Source organism: Falco peregrinus, chromosome 2, assembly GCF_023634155.1.
Source record: "Falco peregrinus isolate bFalPer1 chromosome 2, bFalPer1.pri, whole genome shotgun sequence".
Classification (NCBI taxonomy): domain Eukaryota; kingdom Metazoa; phylum Chordata; class Aves; order Falconiformes; family Falconidae; genus Falco; species Falco peregrinus.
Genome location: NC_073722.1, coordinates 18,973,771 through 18,992,377, shown reverse-complemented (window position 1 = coordinate 18,992,377; position 18,607 = coordinate 18,973,771). Strand labels below are relative to the sequence as shown.

The following is an 18,607-nucleotide window of genomic DNA, read 5'->3' as shown; positions in this document are numbered from 1 at the left end:
ACAATCTTTCATATTCAGAATAGATGACTTACCCAAAAGATAAATCCACAAATTTCTGCCTCAGCTCTAAAGTACTACAGAATAAATAATCTATATAGCTTGGAATTCAGAGAAACGTAGTATCCTTCACTGTATTTAAAGAATATATCTCTCAAGCTTTATAAAGAGACTGAAGCTGCTGTATTTCACTATTCTGGATATTCAGTTTATAGAGATAATAGGTCTCCCTCAGATAAGATAGTCTGATGTTGTGCTTGTAAGATATGTAAGGATCCGAAGAGCCTGAGGTGAGACGACCTTGATGGAAGCAACAGTCCACAATAAGGACTGTTCTTAATATTTTTCTTGAAAAGTTCTACACTGCCATTGAAGCTGAAAAGTTTCCTTTTTGCTACGCCTAAATATGCTAAACTAGGCAATGCTCTGTAGAAGTGCGTTCATCACTGAAATAAACATAATTGTGCAGTGTCTGAAATTCTTAGGTGGGCTAGGGGCATTCCTGAGCATTGTACATTTGTAATGATTCCTTTAAATTACACAAGTTTCCAAAAAAATGGACTTGGGTCAATAGACTCAGAAATACACCTAGAAAGGGAAGAACCATAAGTAGTGTGAATTTGTCATGACAAAGGTTAATAGCACAGCCCTAACACACCCTCCCAACTACAATTTGTATTGATCTTGAAGATCCCGACATAGCTATTAAGAAATAAGAAGAGCCTATGCACTTAACCACAAACATTTAAAATCAAATTATTAAAATAGGTGGTGAAAACAAATTAACTCTTCTGAAGAAGGAAAAAGGATATTGACAAAAAAGATGAAGAATCAGCTAAACTGGGCACACTAGGGACACAGTATTACACTAAACTGGGCACAGTAGATACACGGTATTATACTTTTTTGGGGGAGGGTGAGGGATAAAGTCAGCTGTGGAATACTTTGACAAAAGAACTATAAGACTAATTCAGGGACATTACAGGCATCCATGCAGTAGGTAAGGACATGATACAAACTCAGAGACAATATGAGGAGGCACTGAAGAAAGCAATGACAGAAAATAGCAAGTTAGATCGGATAACATCATGGACGTCGTGAAAGAAATCAAATGCATTAACTATATCTTCTCTCCATGGAAAACTGAGCTGATTGACTGAAAAGCTGCAGCCATAGTCTGGTACAAGTCTTCCCTATGTCACAGAGGTGCCGTGGAAGTTTATATTCCCTGCAGTTATTTCAGATAAAGAATCCTTGACTGCCCTGCTGAGACAAAAGACTTGTTCCAGTCGTTCATGAGAACATAACAAAGTATTGGAACCAATAAATTCAACAGCAGAACTGAACTGTAGCAGAACTGTGTAGCAGAACTGTGTAGCAGAACACACTACAAACAAGGCAGTATTGTTCAAACAGTGAAGTCCAAGAATGGCTTAGGCACTGAGCTTTTACAATACTACAACAGCAGGTGTAACAGGAGACGGACAGGACAGACAGTTGTAACATAAGAAAGGTTCTCAGCTGCAAAGAAATTATTTATTGTTAAAGAAAATGTATTTTGAATTAAGAAATTTCAAGTGCTGAAGCTGCTAAATGGCAGAACCAGGCCTTGTCCCTTGTATAGCCCTGATCCAAGGCTGGTTTAAAACTTAGTTCAGTTAATCAGTGGGAGAATAGAGAAACAATAGATGATCAGTTTGTGTCCACAGGTGCTCTCAGAAGCATATATGAATAGGAATTGATTGTTCAAAGACTAAGTGTGCTCGGAGGATTGTGTGAGTTAAAGCCGGCAGAAAGACGACCATGATCTGAGGAGGAACTGGGAACCAAGGCAGAGACTGGACCAAACAGATGAATCAACTGGGACAGAGTCAGGTGATGGATTCGCAGAACTGACAAGACCAAAGGAAACTCCTAAAAGCTTTGGACATTGACTAATGAATGGATAAGTGTATGTGAGCTGTTCTGCAGCCCTTTGGTCTCTGCCACTCACCGAGCTGGTGGCCCAACTCTGAGTTGTGATTAAAGTAAACCTTGTGTAAATTTTTCCCTTAACATCATTGTACATGTCTCAAAGAAATGTCAACAAATATATAAACAATATGGGTCAAAATAAAACAGACTGCATTCAATTCCAGGTGATATCTGATTTTCTTGGAAAATACTTCCAAGGTTATTACTCCAGTTGAAAAAAATTGATCTTAAAGTCATATTCTTATTTCACTTTGTACGGAAGGGAATCAAAGAGGTCACCCTAGTCCTTTTTCTTCTTCAAATATATGATTAACTCTGCCTATGGCATTCCTCTGCATAACTGCCTAATTTATCTGTATCTTAAATCAGCATGTGATCTAATATCTTGCTTGTCCTGGACTAATTTTTTACACTGTCCAAGTTTCATTTACAAAGTATTACAGACTCTTACAGAACTTTGCAGGCTCTGAAAACTGAGTATCTGTAAGATGCTTTGGCATCTGTGATACCTTCAGTTCCAAAGCCAAAGGCCTCGTGTCCAATTTGGCTTGGCCAGAACACCCTCCAGTGAATACACAGGTCCTTAAAGAGTCACTATTTTTAACTACACTGAGTCCGTATTTTTCTAATACTAGAATTTTGAAAAATCTTATAGGATTGAAATTTTTTGTTCCAAACTTAGAAAGGCCTCACTCTTCTTATTTCATTACACATTTCCATCACCTATTTTTTGGTGTCAATAGTTTGCATAATGTATATACTATTACTGCTCAAAGGGCTTTACAGTTTATCAAAGAAAAGAGTTTAGACCCAAATGACAGTTAGCTGCAGAAGTCATTGGTGACAAAGGAAACTTGCAGTGATTTTTTTTCTGGATTCACAAAACTAGCAAATGAGAATTTCAGGTGACTGTGAGTTTCAGGTTCAAAACTATTCTACCACTTGCTCCACTTAACTGAGACTAATTTCAAGACTCACCTTTTTCCACAGCCCTTCCTCTCAGAACAGTGCCAGTATACCATGAAATTCTGAAGACAGTGCTGACTCTTTAAATTAAGTAAACTGCCTGGACAATTAACAAAGCATTAGGTACTGTTTTAAACAGCGTAACTCCAAGCAGACTGTTTTCCAGTGGCAACAACCCAAACAAGAACTTGAAACAGCAAGAAGTGAAGAACACTGGTCCTGGTCAGTAAATCTAAGACACTTGCAGAGCAATACTGTAACTCAGAGGATTCAAATTTATTTTCTTCTCTACTTACTATGAAATTCTTATCTTTTGAAATTGTTTTGACTGAGGTTATGTTATTGCTGCACATTCTTTCAGATACTACTAGTGGTCATTATTAACTGTAATGCTATCAAGCCTATCTACCTACACAGAAAAGATTTACCTTCACAGGTGAACATTCCTAATATTTCACAATGATTTGTAAACTGAGGGGATTTGGTGTTGGGGCAGAATAAGCATTAAGTGCTAAAGTGTAATTTTTGAAGTCATTGTTTCCTCAGTACAGTCAATAGTTTAAAATGACACAGGGTTTGAGGGAGAAAATACATGTAGAAAAAAAAAATGCCTAGGGACTGCAAAAAGCAATAAACGCAAATGGATTTAGTTATTTTCTACACTGACAGCTTGAAAATCATGACATAAAGCAAGATCTATGAGGGGATCTAATGAAATTAATTAATTATAAGCTTTGGCTAGGAACAAATATGGAAGGAAAGTCACGACAGATAAAAGGACCAAAAAAAAAGTGAACAATATTAAAAGCAAAAGTCCCAGGGAGAACAAGAAATAGAGGTCACATGTACACAGTGCTCAGAAATTTAATATTCAATATATTGTCACAGACTGAAAGAAAAAGGTCACTTCTGAACTTTGAGCATGGATATACAGTCAACGGAGCCTACAAAGGACTGGGAAGATGGTTCTGGAAGACAGTAAGGAAAAGGGCAACTGACGCCCTTTCGTTAGAACTTCAATAGATTTTTTTTAAGTCTGATCTTCTGAAGGAGCACAGATAACAACATTTGAGAATTTGCTGCCATTTGTTGTTGAAGAGCTGGAAAAACAACGTAAAGCTGCTTGAAAACTCCAGAGAAATAAAGGGCGAAAGAAAAAGACAAGATTAACTATACCCACTTCCATTTATTATTCAGTACTTCGGAACATGCTGTATAACACGCAGTTTTGTTTTAGTTATGAGTAGCAAAATGTTTCATTCTGCTTGTCAGATAACGAGCAGGTAGGAGAACTGAATCAAATGGATTCTCTTAATACTGCAATCTAAAACGGTCAGAAACCTGGTGAAATCAAGATGTCCTGAACAAAAGAGCAAGTCCTTCTGGAAAGCCCCCTTGTGACAAGGATTATGATGGGATCTAGTACCATGCATGTCCACCTTTCACGGATGGTACAGAGGTATCCTTGAAATAGCTGTACTGTTTCTGCATGGTGGCTGAGGAGAGTTCCAAGTTGGAGCTAAGTTAAATAATTAATGTCAGGGCAAGTAAGTCTGGGTACTTATCAAAATCAGGATACTTACCAAACGACACTAACTGCAAAAAAAACTCAACCCAAAATGTTCTGGGCCTGAAGGGTCCAACTTCTTTTCCAGGATCAACAGAAATAATAGAAAACAAGAAAGCATGAGACAACACAGCACCATTTTGAGACTGCTAGCCAAATGACCCCCTGTGGACTAAAAATCACCTGGAATGACTGACAGGTTGCAGTAAGGCCCTTGCTGCCCCACCTGTAACAGCTGTAATCACTGGCTGGGTGTCGGTCTTTTAATCCTGAGAGCCATCTCTGGTAGGACAGACAGACAGCAGCCCTAAGCAACCATCTAGACACATGTGCAAAGAGAGCAGTAGCTTACTTCTGATAACTCCACACACCTGTGACAGGAAGGGTGGTTTTAGGGTTGCTGCCTAATTAGTGCCCTACTACAGCTGACATTAACCCAACTTTCCCAGTTACACTGCATTCCCAACTTGTCAGCTCATCTGACTCTCTTCTTACCTCAGTAGTTTCTGAATATAGAAGGCATAACATTATATATATATTATATATATAACGTACTAAAAATGACCATTTTTTGATGTTTCTAGAAAAAGTAGTTGGTCACATACTACATTTGTACTTATCACATGAATATGTAGAAATGCTCCTACAAAATAAATTCTTAAAATAATGTTAATAAATATGTCTTCCGAATGGGTTTTAGGTTAAATTAAACATATACCGGAGCTGCCACCCAGTGTTACTACTGGAAATTCCATTTACCTCATTGGAATACCTTATAAGAGAGTAGACCAAAAAACGACACAAGCAAGTTTATAATTTGGAGATTTATTTGCAAAATAAGCAAGTTTCATGTCTTGGAGTAAGCAAACATTCTGTGCAGTCATCACTAGGAATGGTCAGCAATTCAAAAAAACAAACAGGTAAATCTCTGTGAAATTTTAATCTGATCAAGAAAGTTTTCTGAGTAAATATGGGGACAGGAGATAATACAAATATCTGAATGTAAGCAAAAGATGTTAGAATCAATACACCGCTTTGGTGGTAGTCTGTGAAGTTCTCTGCACAAGAAAGATGTGCACAGGCAGCTACACTCCATTAAAAACTCTGGCAGCAAAGCCCTGTCACTGCAATAGCTTGAGAAGAGTAAAAGAGAAGACCTACTAGAAAAGCTTACAATGAAGGGATGCATCACTCTTGGGACAAATGGGATACCCCAGTACAAAACAAGCACCGACAACAAGCAGATTGCAAACTCTACATCCACTAGGTTGCTTCAACTGAGCTCATTAGCTTCTTTTTTTGGCATTCATACTTCTGCATTTACATGTTTGTCAGATTCAGCCACATCTTCAGAGCACATTTTAGATAATGATTGCTGCAAGCAGTATTAACAAGCTGCAAGTGCAAGATTTGTACAACTGTATAATCTCCCCTAGGTTGTCACTAAGTGTGCATTAGAAATTCTTACCAGGAATAACTGCAAAAGCAGCACTCAGCCTCCATTTAAAATGCTAGGATATGTAACACCCCTAAGAACAGCGCAGCATCTTGGTATTCTATTATTACAGAATGTATAAAAAACAGCTTTCACAGAATATGTAATTGATGCTATAAGGGAGAGACCCAAGTCATTAACAACTCGAAAACAAGAGCCTCTCAAACAAAACCTGACAGATCTACCCTCAAAGGAAAAATGCAGGGAAAAAAGAAGAAAAATCTTCAGCAGCAAACAATTTAACAACGATAGTTTAAAGTTAATCTTCAATACAGGAGCGGTCATCTTCATGTCATCTTCAGCATAACGCCCAGTGAGTATGGATAGGCCAAAGAAAAACTGCAAATACATGATGAACAGCAGTGCAATGAATTCCTAGGAATGTCCAAAAATAATTTACAATCTTATCAGGCACTGCAGAGATTCCCAGTAGTGGGACACACTGAATTGGCAAAAGAAAAAGGAATCTGAAGAGCTGCAAAAACCAGGAGTAGGATGTACACAAATTTCTAAGAGAAGCTGCCAAAGAAATGGCCAATTATTTGCTAAAAACAATGTTTAAAAACCTCTGCTGCAAGAAAGCGCAAGAAAATCTGACCGCATTTTGAGCTCTACATTAGGTATTTAATATATGCTAAGACTCGGTTCTGCTGTCTTCTCCATACTTACCAGTATACAGAGGAGACGAAAAGCTGTTTTGCCCAGCCTGGTGAGGATTACTGTGTTAACTCTGTAGTCCTAGATGCTTACATGCAGAATAGTTAGAACGAGCTCGGCCAGTGAAAGCTGTGTTTATGTGACACTCAGCGATAGAAATCCCTCTGGGAGCTGTGTCAGTAGGAACATGGAAACTGCTCTAATTTATACCATGAACTACACCTACGACCTGTATCTAGGTAGAAGAAAGATAAGGAAACATTACTGTCCTTCCTTCCTGTCAGACAACTGAATATTGCTCTCCTACATATGAACTATTCTCATTTCTAGACAGAGTGTGTATATTCGCAAGCAATATACAAAAATGAGTCACAATGTGCCAGTAGATGCTGCATCAGGGAAAAAAAGGAAAATGAAAAGATACTTTCTGCAAAAATACCCAGTTACTGGAAAGGTTTCTAGATGTATCTGTATGTGTAAATTCATAAAAACAAAGTATACCCCAAAATGCAACAACCTTTGGTATGAGTACCTTCCACAACATGGTAAAAACCAGTAGGATTTACGTATGCATTAATATAAATGTGTTTCTGTATATCCCCAAAACAAGACACAAATCCATAGCAACAGGTGTTGAAATGTGTCACATCATCAGGAAGGGAGAGTAAGATGGGTTTATGAGGCACTGCACAGGTTCTTAACAGCACAGTTCTTTAGACAAGAAAAAAATCAAAAGGAGAGCTGAAAAGACACTGGTTGAAGATAGTCAGGTTGAAATAAGAAATTTCCAAAGGAACATCATACACATACAAGATGATGTCATATTTCACAACAGAACCACCAGACAATCTGTACGATGAGGCTATAGCAGCAAAACTCCAATTCTGAAATTTATTCTGCTTAATGAATGTATTAAAGAACTATGAGTTCCTAGAAAGCAGAAGACAAAGATAACAAGGATAAACTGATGAGATCTGACCAGACAACTTTAGTACAAGCAAACTGCTCTTGACCTAAGTAACACAATTTCCATTTGTTAAACTAGAAAAATGAAACCCCCCCCCCCAAAAAAAAAAAAACAAAAACACCCACCCACAAACACACACCAAACACCAAACCCTGGAAAGGGCAGCATTCCATTAGTAGATGGTCTCTTGTGCTTTCTTTATTCCCAGGGGTGTTCTTGAAGCATCAATTCTCAGACTTAACAGCTTGCATACCTACTATACATGAAATTCTAAGTGGTTTCCCATGATGCACCCACATCAGGATACACACGTCAGGCATGCACGACCCTGATCTGTAACCAGCTTTATCACAAGGATATCAGGGATCCAACAAAAATCCTGTTCTGACTTCAAAGTTATGGTAAAGAACTCCCTGCTTACTGCACGTTGGGCTTAAGGCTGCCAGCAGTAGCAGCCTGCCTGCTCATGGGCAAGCGCTACAGCCAAAAAAGCAAAAGGAGACACACGCTGAACTTGGCAAGGGGGTTGCTACTGATTTTAGTAAAAGCAGGATTTCACTTTTAAGGGAAGGTATTTCCAGAGATTAGGTATACCCCTGGGGGCAGTGCTCTCTTGCAGAAGGGGAAAGATTATTTTCTGAGTAGACTAATGGAATTTGATATCCAGTTCTTTTGGACTAGCAAAGTGACAGCCAGGAGGCAATGCTTTTATTCTCACTCATTACAAGAACAGAGAGATGTTAAGTTATGTTAAGTAACGCTGGCACAATAGCAAAAGCATATAAACTGACAGAAAATAGATCTAGGCAGTGAGAAAACCCTTCTTGAGTTGGAATAACAAGAGAAAGAGCTATAACCTGAGGTAAAAACCAATTCTGAAAAGATCTGTTTGAGCACTTAATACACTTGGAAATTGAATGCAATGACCAAGAAGGTCCCTTTCAATGCTTTGTTCTAAGTGAACACTAATTCAGTAACAGAGATTCAGGGAACGCTCAGAGATGTAATACAGCATATTTAAATGTAGGGAAGAACCTAGGTTTTCTAAAGTTGTAATTATGTGAACCTGCATGTTAGGTGCAGATGTTACGGTACATTACAATACTCAAATCACAGAAGGCAATTACACAGCCAGAGATAATCTGACGACATACCTTTAATGTAAATAATTAGTATAATTAAGACAGAACATATTAATGCAAACACACATAAACTGTTAATAAAAAGGGGGATGGGGATGTTATTTCTTGGCCATTAATTCTTCATCCAAAATAAAACTATTCATTCACATTCATGCGAACTTTGATTCTTTATATGTCCCATATTCTCAACAATATCCAGTGTCAATCAAAGTAAGTCTGTGGATGCTGTTACTTAATGGGAAAAAGAAAAAAAAAAAAATCTCCAAAGAGTGCTAAAGGATGATAAAAAGGCATTGCAATTCTTCATTTTATGAGTGACTTTGTGATGTTTGACTGATGGGGCAAACCGTTCATATAAAGAGGTACATTCCTTTCAATGTCTCTAGCACAAAAATGTCCATACCCTAACTGTATGGGGCTAGGAAAATTCCTTCACCTCTGAAAGTGAAATAACTCCTTGTCTATGTTTGGGAGAAAGGAAGATTGACATGTCCTTACAAAATAAGGCTAAGGAATAGAAAACTGCTCAACACTCAGCCTAGAAAAAAAAAGGACCATCAAATGAAGTCCGTACTACTACCAGGGGGAAGAAACATTCATGATTCTTCCCCAAAACACAGACAAAGGTGTATCTGCTGGAATTTCTCTTTGGTGTGACTGGATACCAACTTTCAAGGCTGATCCCTGTACTCACGCCCATTCATCACCTTGGCCAATGCCTACTGAGGTGGCCATCTTGTCCGGCTAATTAACATAGTACTGCCAGTTGCAGTATAACCACACTAGGCGAACAGTCCGGTGCAGCTGAGATGGCAGACTAACAAAAGCAGTGTTACTGACTGACCTCACGCAACACCCAGCACCAAGGGAAGAGCTGACTTCTGCTAGAGTACCTCTCTGCCTGGTAACCTCTCCCTGAGGGCCAAGTAGTTTCACTAACCTTGCATCTGCACCCCAAAGGAAAAGTCAAGGTGATACAATATAAATAGGTGCTGTATTTTTAAGCATCACATGTATACATCACGTAGAATGGGGCTGCTGTAGGCTTAAATGATAAAATTACACAGCCTGCCCAACTTCACAATAAAGGTAGCTAAATAGTCTGTTTAAAGATGTGCATAGAAAAACAAAATATAATTAACCATAAACATTTCCAGCTGCTTAGTATGTATTTGAATAGGGAATTCCAGTGCTTGGTCACACACAGCAGGCTTTGAAATCAGCTGTTTCTATCCTCTTCTGTTTTAGAGGGCAGGGGGCCTAGAAGTTAGGGGAGACTAGAGGGTCCAAGTGAAGTGTTGAAGGACTGACTCAGAACTCTAGTACTGGAAAAGGAGTCATCCTCCACAATGAAGAAAACCCAACCCACCACCCTCCCCAAAACAGAGACAACCTAATTCAAGTCCCTAACTCAAGTGTAGGACTTTGAGATAATCAACAGCTGCAATTTTTTTATGATCATCAATAAGGTAATAATTATTCTTCAAAAAGCATATACTTCCCATCTTTGCAACTTCAGCAAGGCTAAATTTTGAAAGAACACTTCTTTCATAGCAGCAGTTGTATTATAGTTTCAAGCATTAAGTACATGTGTTAAATACATGTTTATTTGTTCATTATATAAGCAAACACTACACTGTTAACCAATTGTGTTCTATTAGCCTAAAGAATTCTTAGTAATACTTGTCCTCCTGAAAAAGCGGTTGGTAACTGTTTCTTGAGAGTGGTAAATGCAGAATTTGAGGCAGCTTAGGGATGAGAGTAGAAGAAAAAACTGCCAACAGCAAGGGTGACTAGGTTCTTACTGAGGTTGCAAAATAGAACTGTGATGCACAGCATTGCATTGACATTGCAACATTTTTATTGCCCTAGGAAAGAAAGCCTTGTTGTACAGACACTGTCGTATCAAGCACTGGATGCCTATTGTTGGTGGCATTTTCTGTCACTAAACTAGACTTGCCGATGATGTCTTATAAGATAGATATTTCATGTCTTTCTAGCATAACAAGACAGAAAAATGGATAGTGTAAAAAGAAATAGAAAAGCAGATCAGAAATTGCTAATGAAAAAATTATAGATAAAAACTAAATGAGAAAAAGCAACCCTCAAAAAATATAACCTAAAAGACACAGCAAATAGTATAGCATGTCAGTACCATTGTCTGCTGGCAGCAGCAAACCAGAAAAAGCAGTGTCTTTAAAAGCATCAGAACCTTGCAGAAAGAGTAAATAGCTAAGTTTGACAGACATATTAGTAAGAACAGACTATTAATGATTTGAAATACTCATCCCTACCTTTGGTCACTGACAGCACAGTACCATTTCAGCAGGTTTCTGAAGTAAACCTTTCATTCAGTAAAATATTCAATCAAAACCAGTCTGAGGAACAGCTTTATTTAAACTGTATTTTTATGTTCATTTCTGTTCAACAATTAGCAATGTTCAGCATCTCCACTAGACATTTTCCCTTCTCCCAGACGGCTTACCATTTTTAATACTGGAAGTTATTCATGTCTGAAACAATGTTCATTGCCATCAACATCTCAGTTTTCATCAGAACCCTGAATTTGTGCTACACCTTGATCTTCTACAAGTTATCTCCCTTGAATCAAAACCTTTGTTGGGCTACCCGTTGTCTCTCAGGGCACAAAAAGAAGTCCAAGGGTCACCTGTGACAAAAACAATGATTCTGTTAGTCTGAATTCACAACAGGAGTTTCATTTATCAGATAAAACAATCTTCAAAAGAGCACTTAACATTATCATTTTACAACTAAAAAACAAAACATCATCAAGAACAATCATATTCTGACAAGGCTGATGAGATCTCCAATATGATTATCAAAAGATAATTCCATTCTTATATTTAAAATTTATATTCTGGAAAATGCAGAGAGAAACACTCTTCAACTGGATTCTTACACTGCTCAAACCAAAACCCAGGGCCAGTTTGAAAAGCCTCCGAAGTAAAATGATTACTGATAGACTCCATCCCCCCATTCTGCAATGGCTGTAATATTTAACAAATATTTTTTTTAAAACAATACTCATAAGTAGCTGTATTCCTGAGTTCTTTCATAAGCGACTTCACTCATCTGACAGATTTTGGTCAGAGATGACTGTCGAGTTCATCATTCTTTTCAGCACTCACAAAGCTGTCTTTACGGACCTGTTCGGACCTAATGCAGCTGCAGCAGATTTAGCACGCGAGCATCGGGGTTTCCCTTTTTCATTGCCGCGTCACTCAGAAAAGCAGCCCATACACATGCTTAAGTTTAAGCACGTGTGCAGTCCTAGTGAAGTTAACTGTATCTCGCTGCTCTAAGGCCCTCTGCAATGCCAGGCTCCCTGTCTGCCTTCCTCACTAGTAAGGAAAACAAAGAGTTGTAGCAACAAAACACGGGGGCCAAGGACATGGGAAACTGGGAAAAAGTACAAAAACCCAAATGCATCTTGCACAGAAGAGAGATAGGCAAGAAGCAGATGAATGCAGCTTTCTGCCCTGATGCGGCAGGTGCTAGTTACCAGCTTGGCACCAGCCCTGAGCTATCCCAACTCCTGTCCGGTGTTAGCAGACAGGACAGGCACTGAAGAGTGAGGGTGAGACTGCTGGGGCTCTCTTCTTGCCTGCTGAAGGCTCCCTTCCAACACACGGGTCTGCTGGACGGGTAGTCAGGGCATCTTTGGAGCTCAGCACATGGAGCACCCAGGAAAAAGCAACCCACCAGGCCAAGAGAAAGTTTTCAAAAGGAAGAAAAAGAGCAAGAGGTAGTAGCACTCAAGAGAGCCTTCTTCATCGACCTTAAGAATGGTCCAGTCCTGCAATCACCAAGTACCCAAATACCCATTCCCAAAATGACAGGTGCACATTAACTGACATTTTAGCGTGACAAGCAGTAAACTAACCTCCACAGTCAAAGACTTACAACTGATCCCTCACTTTGTTCTTGATGCATTGTTTTTCTTGTTGTGGGTAACAGCAAAGGCATAAGGATACTACCAATCACTGAATTGGTGTGTAACATTACACAAATCACTTCATCACTTCAGTTTTCTGAGACTCTAATCCAATGTCAATTGTTTCAAGCAAAACCCCCACTTGTTGCAAAAAAGTACTAGTAGTTCTTTAATCCACCTTCCCCTAAGTCTAGGTATTTCATCTTTTCAGGGTGGAGCTGTTGAATGACCTTATTTCTGATCTACGAATATTAGCAATGGAAAATGACACACATTGGGATGATTTACACCAAGCTTCTTTTTAAAATTACCTGTTCTCATTCCCTTCCAAATTATTCATAAAAGCAAGCGCATCAGTTTAAAGTTCAAGCTGCATGAAGGTGCTATCAAAATACAGGCATTAAAATCCTTATGCCTTGAATGTTTCCCTTGAACTTTATTTCAAAGTTAAAAGATCACAGACATCATAAACCAAGTTCAGTCTTTGCATGGGCCAGCATTAAATTGCCACTGCTCCCATCAGGACTGAATTGGTATCAGGCGCCTGTTAGATTACAAAGACACCATAAAAATAACCAGACCAGAACTATAAAACTTATTACAAGTCAAGTACATTAAATAAAAGAGGATCCTACCAGTTGCATCATCAGCTTCTGTGTCTAGAAGAGCATCTACTGAAGCCATGCTTGTGACTATGAAGGAGTCTGGAGTATCAGACACTCCTCGCTTGCTGAAACAAACTTCTTTGAGATACTGACTTCTCTGCTTTGATTTGATCAGTGTCTTTTACTAACCTTCTGACTGTCAGGAAGGTTACACCACTTGTTGAGAAGGTTTTTCTAGGCCTTCCTACTATTCCCCAATGCACTTTTTAAACCGTAAGTCCACAGGTTCAATTTGTAGTTATCTTCCAAAAATATTTATATAATAGAGAGTGGGACAGAGATGCAAGATGTTTTCCCCCACCAAATCCACCTTTTTGGTAAAGTGTTAAATACTCCTTATTTCTGTTAGTCCTCTCTTGCAAGGAAGGAAGGAAGAAAGTCTTCAGTGTGACACATTTTCTTCAGGAGGTATCTTCTGTTCCTCCCTGACCTTTTTCCAGTAGAATTTTCATCCTGTGTCCTTTTTCCTCAACAAATGTGCCAGCAAAAGGCTTAATATAGGTTGTTGTAAAACCAGAAGTTTCTTATTACAGCTCTGTAAAAAGTTGTAACTGTCTTTATAATTAGCAAGTTACAAATCAGTTGTATGCATAAATCAGATTATTTTTCAATTTAATCTCTTCCTGAATAATCTCAGTTAGTGTAGACACAACTTAGGAAGCTTTCTTCTTCATACTCTTACAATTAGGCCAGGGTTTTCTAAATGGTTATGCCTCATCATAAGTTTACTTACCTGAGCAACCTGGTTTTAAATGAATGCCAAGTTTAACAGCGGTGCTCATATAAGTAAAGTTATGTCCGTGCATAGGTTTCTGCAGGCTTAGCCAAAAACACTTTGCACACATTTTTGAAGCTTATTAAGCATGTTTTTTTCCAAAGTTTCACTTTATCCATGTACTAAAAGATAAAAATCTTTACTGTGAAGAAAAAAAATGTAAAACTTCAAAAACTTGTTATTTTTTCCTCAAACAGACTATAAACTATTTCCCATCCTGCACCAAGTACCTACTTGTTTTCATTAATCCTTATTTCTGAGGGTAAAGCAGTATCTAGTTCACGTTCCAGTCTAGAACTGTTCAGAGGATCGCTCTGTTCTCCTAGCTGTAGAAGCTAAGAACTGCAGCAAACTGGCAACAGTTACCAGCCACTATGACAGAAAAGCCAAGAACAAGGAATGCTGCGAGAGCGAGCACGTGTCAGGATTCCGGGGGGATTACGCAAGATCTACAGGAGATAACACGCACACGCATAGAGCCCAATGATTCAGTTCTGTTTCCAGAAAACAGCCACCATGGTTATTTCGGACTAATTACCAGACATGTATGTATTGTAAACCCCCCACCAAAGTGCTGAAGTATCTACTTAGTGTTTAAGGGGGAGGAGAATATCACCCTTTCCCCTGGAGCTACGCCAGTAACATGCCTATCTCCACCCTTTCTCCCTCCTGAAAACCTCCCAGGGAACAAGGCTAGTCAGGTGCTGACTTGGACTTTGGGAGCCTGATCCTCCTCTGAAACAGACAGTACAGCAGCGTGTAACCCTGCCAGCTTCAGTGAATGGAATTTCTGTCAATGAAAGCAAGAGGAGAACACAGCTTTTAGAATTGCCATCAGCGGGAGCCATAGAGAGGAAAAAAAAAAAACCCACACCATAAAATCTGTTAGTCTTCGTCCTGATCCTGTGCATTGGCATTCCGCTATAGCTGAATGAAAGTGAAACATACAACCCATTTTAATTACCTGACTTAACCTTTGCAAGTTAAGTATGCCACCAATTGCCAGAGCCCAACACTAGCTCCCTTTATCAGGCTAGCTTATAGTAAAGCCTGGGCTCAAGTTCCCCCTTGGATGAATTTTAAACTGCTAGCTAACGAACTCTGGGGAGTTACAATAATGAACCTGACAGCCAGTTGCAGTGGGGTGGGGAAGAAATAAAAGCAGCATCTCAGTCGCCACGGAGTGAAATTCTGCTTTCATTAACAACGCTGGTCTCTTCACACGCTTTTTTTTTTTTCAATGAAAGATGCACAGGGTTTTGAGTACACAGATTTGGTACACGTGCGCAGCAGCTGGTCTGTCATGATAAAGCAGAATGAATCTGAAGAAGTTCCTGCCTGTCTGACCAATAATCCATGAACTAAGAAGGATTTACTCAGCAGACCATCACAAACTCTATCCTGTCAAAATTAGAGATTTATTTTAAGAACGTGCCTAAATCTGTTTTGTCTGATGTTTCCCATCGCCGAAAGACCCGGGCAGCAAGCAGGAGGCAAACAAAGAAAATGAAACAACTCTCTGGGTTTTTTCGTTTGGGGTCTTTTTTCCTGAATCCTGCCATGTCTGCAAGTTTTTATTTGCTTGATTTGCAGCTCCAACCATAGTATCCGTGACTGGAGACCTTTCTGTAACTCAAAGGAAATCCATGAGGGTAACAGCATCCAGCAGACACACGCTGTATGCCGCTGCAGCATCCCCAGCGCCACGGCTGAATTTCATTCTTAAACAAGACTCCCTCGCCTCGCTCGTTTGCGAGGTGGGAACCGTCGGGAGCTAAAAATAGCACCACGATTCGGTGGCGGGCGCTAAAAATACCCTTACCCGCTCGGTCACCGGCTCGCTCGGAGAGATGCAGCCCTCGGCCACCGCCACAGCCCGTGACCCCAGCTGGGGGGAAGGCAAAGCGCGCCCGGGCAAAGTTACCCGGGCAGGGGAGGGGGACACCACGGCCCCGCGCCACCACCACCCCACCACCACCCCCCCCACCACCGCAGGCGGCCCCCCCCGCCGCCCCTTACCCGCGTTCCGCAGCTTCTTATTGCGATAGACGGAGAGGATGACCAGCAGGTTGCCCAGCAGGTCCACCACGATGGTGAAGATGAGGATGGCAGCCAAGGTGGAGATCACCCAGGGCGGGCGGCGCTCGGGTGGCGGGTCCCGCGGCAGGACCGAGCTGTTGAGCTCGCTCCCGTTCACCCTCATCCTGCCGCCGCCGCCCGGGGCACGGCCCGCGGCGCTGCCTCCCGCGGGGCGGGGGGTCCCGGCCGCAGCCGCCCTCCACCGCGGGGCCGCCCGCCCGCCCGCCCGAGGGCGGAGCGGGGCTGGCGGCAGCGGGCGCAGCCCCCGGGGTGGCGGCGACGGCTACTACCACTCCAGCGAGGAAGTTTCCCCGAAGTGTGCATGTGCCGCGGCGGGACACTTTTATAGCCTCCCCCCCGCGCCTCCCGCCCCGCCCGCCGCCGCCGCCACCGCTGCCGCCAGGTGACACCGAGCCGCCCCCGCGCCCGCACGTGCGCTGCCGGGGGCTCCAGCTGCCGCCCGACGGCGGCGGTGGCGCGGCACCACAGCGCCCCCCCGCGGCGCCCGCCAGGCGCGGCAGCCCCATTCAGGTCCCCCCATTCATCTTCCCGGCCGCTCCATTCAGCCGCGGAGGCGCGAAGGGGATCGATGGGATCCGCCGCCTGCGGCGCGGCGGTTTGCGGCGCCCGGGCCTATTTTTAGCTTTCCTGGGCAACGCCGTCTCCTAATTAGGCGCGCGCCGAACTCCCTCCCCCACCTCCCCCGCCTTTATTTAACATCGCACCCGCCCGGCAACGTGAGCGCGGCGAGAAACCCCCCATCGGGGCGCCAGGCGGTGCTGCTATAAAAAGCTCCTCGCGAAGCCACGCGGAGGGGGGGCGTCTGAGGACCCGCGTCCCCAGGGCACCACGTGCCGCCGCTGCGAGGGGATGGCGGCGGCGCGGGGAGACAACACGCGCACATCGCCCCGGCAGCTTCCCCCTTGCTCCCCCCACCCACCACCCTGGCAGCGCGACCGAGCCGCCCGGCCCAGCGGTGGGCGCGGCGGGGGCTGGGAGCCGGGAGCCATTTCCCGGCTGTAAGGGTAAGGCGGTTGAAGGCACGGGGCACCCCCTTGCCCCCTCGAGCGGTCCGTGGGACGGTAAAAAATAAAAAACAATAATCATTAAAAAAAAGGCAATTTCTCCTGACGGTAATGACGGCGCTGGCCTCGCCTGCGCGGTGTAACCCCCAGCCGCTGCCAGCCCGCGAGCGAGCGCTCCCGCCCGGGGTGAGTGAGGGGCTGTGGGCGGCGGCTCCCGCGGTGCCCCGCCGAGTGCGGGGGGTGCTGGCGGCCTCGGGACACCCCCGCGCACCCCGGTCCCGCCCGAAACTCCTCCTGGGGTGCTGCTACTTGGGGTTAACCCCAAACCTGGGCGGGGGGTCCGCATCCGCGGGGCGGGAGCCCCCCTACCCCGGTCACGCAGCCCACGCCCGGCGGTGGCAGCGCTATGTGTGGCGGCTGCCCTCGCTGATGAGTAATTAAAGCCGGCGTTATGAGCGCCTGTTAATAGTTATGACCGACGTTGGCTCGGCCGGCCGCGTTACGCAACGGCGGCGGGGGGCGACAGGCGGCCGGTCCGTGCCGCGGGGCCGCGGCGAAAGCAGCAGCGGCAGCTCGTACCCCTGGGGCGCTGCCCCCGCCCCAGTGAGCCCCCGCTTCGGGAGCAGCCGGCTGCCGCCGCTCCGGAGGGGCGCGGAGGGACAAGACGCCCCCCCGCCCCGGCCAGCCCCGCACGGCTGGGTGGGTGGGCTGGGTGAGTGGGCTGTAGGGGCGGTGGGTGTCAGGGCACCCACGAGCGACCCAGGGTTTCTTGCAGCTGAGCGAGGAGAGCAGCGTCTCGGCCTCCCGCGGGTGCACGGCAGCGCGTTTTCCGTGGGGAAGCGCCGGGTTTGCTCCATCACTTAAAAAATGCTCAGTATTCCGGCAGCGTGTTTTCCTCCCTGCCCCCCTTGCAGATGATCCTGCAGAGAGAGAAAAACGAGCGTGTGTGTCCTTGTAGGTGCATAGCAAATAGGTTCTCCAGCTGTGGGAGAAGGCTAAAATTAGAGGAAGCCGGTACCAGGGGGCATCAGATCAAGCGCAGGTACAGGTGGGGGCAGGCAGGACTTCCTGGTTCTCTGCACACCTCAGCAAGTGTTTCAGCGGACAGGAGGGGCTGCCTAGGGAGAGCTGTGAAGTTTCACAAGGTCAGGTATTTTAAACCAGAAGGTAGAGCGGCAACGAGGATCAGCCCAGGATTTTGCTTCAAAGAAAGGGAACCTGATCCATGCAGGGACTGATGTCCTTTGTCTCCTTGCCGGGACATTCAGCGACAGGTTTGCAATTTAGACCCGCAGGGGAAAGGAGACTTTGCTTGGTCCCTCTTTAACCTTGTGACATGGGTG

At 43.5% G+C, this 18,607-nt stretch overlaps 1 protein-coding gene across 1 annotated transcript in view; it reads right to left on the bottom strand.

Moving 5' to 3' along the window:
- Positions 1 to 16,647, bottom strand: part of MTNR1A (melatonin receptor 1A) — a 56,931-nt gene extending 40,284 nt beyond the window's left edge. Inside the window, exons 1-2 of the mRNA XM_055797691.1 lie at positions 16,180 to 16,647; positions 11,251 to 11,433 (exon numbers count right to left, since the gene is read on the bottom strand). The gene's annotated coding sequence lies outside the window, so the exon portion shown is untranslated. The remainder of the gene's footprint in view (positions 1 to 11,250; positions 11,434 to 16,179) is intronic.
- Positions 16,648 to 18,607: the final 1,960 nt, after the last annotated feature.